The following is a 6,242-nucleotide window of genomic DNA, read 5'->3' on the forward strand; positions in this document are numbered from 1 at the left end:
GTCCAAAAGGAGAGAAGAGCGAACTCCTCCTACTCCCCTGTACCACCCACAAACCATAATCGGTGCTCGTATTACAGACATACACCATATTTTAGCAACACTATTACTAAATTATGATATACATATCAATTGTACAACACTCGAGGATTCAAAGACTATTTTGCAAATCCAAAGACAACCAATTGAACAGCAGTCTTGAACAGCAGATGAAATGGATGGTGTTTATTAACTGCATGTGGTTCTTTATCCACTCGATGGCAGGATATTCAGTCAACCAATTACACTTTATCTTAACGACTGGGTGTAATGCGGACATGTCCAGCTCCAGGCCTGGAGGGCCACTGTCCTGCCCGTTTTCCATCTGACCCGTAAACAGCATCAAAACGGTCCTGATGATTTGAACCACGCGCTTTGCACATGGGAGAGCTGGAAAACAGGCAGGGCAGCTGCCCTATAGAGGACCGACTTTGGACACCCCTGCTGTAATGCTTACCATTTAAAAGTCGTGACCATATCGAGCGCACATATTAATGCCTCATGTTTTAAAAACTTGCACAAAGTCGGCTCTAACATCTTTTGATTCATGTTTCCGTATATGTATCTTCTCAAAGTCAGTAAATTCCATTGGGATCTGAAAATTGTAACAGTTTACCACATCGAATTATGGGATGCAACGTCTATTTACTAGACAGCGTCGAAGGCGGTACTTATTTATTGTCACTTGCTTTCATCCTATGACGTCAAGTCCCGTATATCAAGGCGTGCCTTCGCGTTCGCCATCTGATGGTCAGTACGTATACACGTACTGTACTCAAATCACATTTTCTGTTTTTCATGCAATATATTTATATGGGCTATTATAAGACATGCAGGTAACACATTTCATTTAATAAGCGCCTTTCAAAACTCCCAAGAAAGAGTTGCGTGACGTAAAGAGCAACATCAACCACAATGGATGCCAATTGATTTTCATAACACTGTGCAGGTCTATTAGATTTACAGTTTGGCGTTTACAAAAACTAGAACAACTGGATGCATACTGTTATATAACCATGCAGGGTATTATGCACAAAGCAAAATAATAATAATAATAAACTCAGAACGTGTGTGTGATGAGTGTCACAACAGTGACTGTCTTGCGCTCCAAGTTGCTGCCATAATACCAGACGCATTGATGTGTCTTTTTCTTTAATTCTTTTATTCCTGCAACACAGTATAGCAGAAGGGATGGATAGGTGAAGTCGCATCGGCTTCGTCTTCTGAAATGACGTGCGACATCCGAGGTAGCGTACCAGGTATGCAAAACATTGTACATAACAAAACAGAATAAACAAGGTGTGATCATATGGTGGTTATTTACAGAAAAGGGAAATAAAACACAAGTTCTTTGTAATTTACGTGATGTCCCTGAAGGCATCACATACCGAAACGGCGATGCACAACACGAACATAATAGGGATGGGAATTCCGGCTCCTTACAGAGAGCCGGGTGTTTTGGCTCGGCTTACTAAAAAGATCCGACTCTTTGGCTCCCAAATAGCTCCTCAGTTTTTTTGTTGCTTCAATTAATTTACCAATAATCATGTAAAATTATGTGGAAAAATAAATTACCCCGGTAAAAAACAGTATAACTAATATTTGTATTTATACAGCTTTATTTATATGTGCACAGATCATCCACTTTCACTTTCCCTGTGGTTACTCTGGTCTGATGCTCAGCTGTCACTAATTTGCTTTTCATATGTTTAATGCTACAATAGCAACTAGTAAAATGATAAGTGAATAACGGCATAATGTGATAACATTTGTCCACTGTACCTATCTACACTGATCTCCACAGTACCTCCCGTCCGGGAGTCCCAGCCCCAGACTTTGTGGCCGAGCTTCACCAAGTATTCCACCACCCGGTCACAGAATGCGAGGCTGAGGGGCTCCTTCACGACTGTGTGCAAGGAACGCGTTCGGCTTCTGAGTACTCCATTGACTTCCGCATCCAGGCTGCCCGGAGTGGCTATAACGATCGAGGGCTGAGAGGAGTGTTTCGTCGCGGACTGAGCGCCACTCTCAAAGACGAGTTGACCACCCGCGACGCTAGCACCACCCTCAGCGAGATGATCAATGTAGTCATCTGCCTGGACCATCGCCTCCGGGAGCGGCAACGGGAGCAAGGTACCCAGCGGTCCGGCGAACCCGGAAACGAGCAGCGACCACACCCGACAGCGACGAGCAGGCGCGACGCCAGGAGGAGTTCCCCGAGCCGCTGCAGGTATGGAGCGGGCAGATCGAGCCAACCCCGGGGGTCGCCGCACTCAAGGGCCCCCGCCTAAGACCTCCAGCACCCGTAAGTCCCCGGCCAAACGGCGACCGCGGCGGCCATTGGAGGCATCGAGGACGGCGCCCGTCACGCGATTGGAGTTGATCGGCGAATTATTCGGCCCGTTCAACTCCCAAGGTATACGGGCGCTAGTGGATTCGGGGGCGGACGGGTGCCTCATCGACCCCCAACTGGCCGAGACGTTGGGTTGCGGCATCGAGGACCTTAAGATCCCCTAAGGAGATCCTGGACCTTGACCGCCGACTGTTAGCCCGGGTAACGCGGATCACCGCACCCCTTAAACTTCGGTTGTCAGGTAACCACGTCGAACACCGCCAATTCCTGCTCATGCCCTCCCGCAACGTGCCACTCGTGCTGGGCCTCCCTTGGCTCAGCACCCATGACGCTTCCATCTCTTGGGAGGGTCCCACCATACAGGGATGGAGCCCCTACTGCTATGCCAATTTCCTAAGGTCGGCCACGGCAGGGCGAGACCCCTCCCGCGGCGTCGCGCCCAAAGAGATCTGTCTCGAGTGCGTGCCGCGTTGTTACCATGATCTGCGGGAGGCGTTCAGTAAGGACAACGCGCAATCCCACCCCACCCTACCGTATGACTGCGCCATCGAGCCGGGGGCTCCACTACCGGATTCCAGACTCTATCACATCTCACACCTGGAACAAGAAGCCCAGAGCACATACATTAACTCTTCCCTTGCGGCGGGACTTATCCGACCCTCGCGTTCCCCGCTCGGCGCAGGGTTCTTCTTTATCGAACAAAAAGATAGATCCTTGTGCCCGTGTGTCGACTATAGCGGTCTGAACGACATCATCATCCGCAACAATACCATCTCCCCCTCATGGACTACCTGGCGATACCATTCAGACTCACCAACGCTCCCAAAACCTCATCAACGATGTGCTCAGGGACTTTCTCAATGTTTTTGTATTTATGTATTTAGACGACATCCTCATTTTTTCTAAATCCACAAAAGAACACTGGCAGCATTTCCGACAGGTCCTGGCGTGGTTCCTGAAAAACCAGCTCTACGTGCAGGCAGAGAAGTGCGAGTTCCACGTCCGCTCTCTGTCTTTTCTGGGGATCGTCGTGGAGCAGGGGCAACTTCAGGCCGATCCCGCCAAGACCAAAGCGGTGGTAGAGTGGCCAACCCCGAAGACGCGCAACCAACTTCAGCGACTTTTTGGGGTTTGCCAACTTCTATCGCCGCTTTATCCGCGATTATAGTCAGAAGGCACTCCCCTTTACTAATCTCACATCCACCAAGGTCCCCTTCAGGTGGACACCCGACGCAGAGGGGGCATTTAACCGTCTCCGTCACGCCTTCTCCAATCCTCCGGTCGTACGTCATCCCGACTCGGACCTCGCGTTCGCTGTCGAGGTAGACGCATCGGAGTCCGGGGTGGGGGCGGTCCTATCTCAGCGCTCCCCGGTCGACCAGAAGCTCCACCCATGCGCCTTCTTCTCCCCCCGGCTCAGCCCCGCAGAAGCCAACTACGACGTGAGGAACCGGGAAATGCTCGCGGTCATCCTGGCGTTGCAGGAATGGAGACACTGGCTTGAGGGGGCCAAACACCCCTTCACTGTATACACGGACCACAAGAACCTGGCCGCCATTCGGTCCGCCAAGAGACTCAACTCGCGGCAGGCCCGATGGGCACTGTTCCTCCCCCCGCTCTACGCATCGACGTGCTGCACTGGGGACACGCCTCCAGGGTCGCCTGTCACCCAGGGGTCAACAGGACGATCCATCTCATCGCCCAGCGGTTCCGGTGGCCGTAGTAAAGTAGGGACGTCACGGAATTCGTGAAGGCATACCCCGCCAGTACCGGGTCCCTCCCGACCCTGGTCCCATATCTCCCTGGACTTCGTCACGCGCCTGCCCCCTTGCCGTGGCAAGACGGTCGTCCTCACTGTGGTGGACCGCTTCTCCAAGTCGGCCCACTTCATCCCGTTAACCAGGTTGCTGTCTGCTATCGAGACGGCCCAACTCCTGGTTAACCACGTCGTCCGTCTCCATGGGATTCTGATGGACATCGTGTCGGATCGGGAACCGCAGTTCGGGTCCAAGGTATGGAAACGTTTCTGTCAGTCCGTAGGGGCGTCGGCAAGCCTGTCGTATGGCTCCCATCCATAGACCAACGGTCAGACGGAGCGCAAGAACCAGACCCTGGAAGCGGCTCTCCGGCGTGAGTGCCTCCACAGTCCGGCGTCGTGGGCTCTCCACTTGCCATGGGTGGAGTACGCACACAACACCCTGGTCTCCACAGCCACAGGTCAGTCTCCTTTCATGTCCGCCTGTTTTTATCAGCCGCCTCTGTTTCCAACCCAGGAGGGCCAGGTGGAGGTCCCGTCCATCAAACACCACCTGAGACGGGCCCATAGAGTGTGGAAGGAGACCAGACCCGCCTTGTCGCGCACAGCATTCTGGAACCAACATATTGCGGATCGTTGTCGCCGCCAGGCACCAACTTACCAGGTCGGGCAGGAGGTATGGCTGTCCACGAGGGACCTCTGGTTGGCCGGGACTCCGGCCAAACTGGGTCCACGGTTCGCTGGTCCCTTCCCCATCAAAGCCATCCTCAGCCCGGTCTCGGTGAGGCTCCGGCTGCCACCCTCGATGAGGATCCACCCGGTCTTCCACGTCTCCCTCCTTAAGCCTGTGGAGACCAGCTCCCTGACTCCTACGCCTGACCCCCCCGCCCCCCAGATGGTGGACGGTGGTCCTGTCTACACCGTGCGGGAGATAGTGGACTCTAGGCGCATGGGGAGGGGATTGCAGTACTTGGTCGATTGGGAGGGCTACGGTCCCGAAGAACGCCAGTGGGTTCCCCGTTCCTGGATGCTCGGTCCATCTCTCACCCGGGCATTCCATTCGGCTCAGCTATATAAGCCGGGTGGGCCGCCCGGAGGCGTCCATTGAGGGGGGGGGGGGCACCGTCACATCCTCCTCTGCTCCAGGAGCGTGCCCCTCCCCTCTCTACTCTCCGGACTCACTCACCTGTTCCTCATTCCGTTAATTGTGCCTTCTGGCTATAAAAGCCACCCATACCGTTCGGTCAGTGCCGGTGTATTCTCTCTCAGAAGTTCCCCGTCACCCAACCGCACGCAGGTCTGTTTCGTTGTTCTCCTCCATTGCCTGATTTTCTGTTTAGCCTCATGTTTCTCAGTAAAGACTCTTATTGAATCACTGTCTCCACCGTGTATTTCGGATTCAACCTTTACTACTTCCCGTCGTCCCTCGAGTTCTGTCACCACTCCTCGAGCGGAGGTGACAGGAATTGCATACATTGGGTTGTGAGCATGAGTATATTTTCTGAATCCTTTGTCATCCGCAATTGAAAATAGCTGACAATTACTTGCAAACATTATCCCCAGTTCCTCATCAAAGTGTTGTGTTTAGCTGGGTTGATAGCTTTTGTGGGTTGTACATCTTGAAAGTTGTGATAATGCAGCAGCAACAGATGCAGGCAGACACACTAGAAACTTCATTAATAGCTGGTTCGCTTGCTTGTCTTTTCTCTTCAAATTGTACAGATAGATGGCCTGTGCAGGTTATTTGTGGAGCCTGATTCATGGGATATTTTAACCTTGCAGTCTTCACTCTGCCTTTGAACTCTTAATAAAGTTCAGAATCAGAAAACCTTTATTCGTCCCACAATGGGGAAAGAGGATGGGGTTGGGGTGGGGGTGAAAGAATGGAAAACGAGATATTCTAAGCATAACAAAATAAGAATGTCAACTGTATACTGTTGAAACGAGTCCAAATTTCACTGTGTTTTCTATCCATTTTCTCACCTATTCACTTTTGGTTTCTGTTTGTAGTGCTATCAAGCTCTGTCGTCTCCCTTTCCTGTTTAATGTGCGACTCAATTTGCTTCGGTTTCTCTCACCCCTCCTCCTTCTCTTCAC

The sequence above is a fragment of the Hippocampus bargibanti genome, linkage group LG10 (genome assembly GCF_051943395.1).
Source record: "Hippocampus bargibanti isolate YZ-2025 linkage group LG10, ASM5194339v1, whole genome shotgun sequence".
Taxonomy (NCBI): Eukaryota; Metazoa; Chordata; class Actinopteri; order Syngnathiformes; family Syngnathidae; genus Hippocampus; species Hippocampus bargibanti.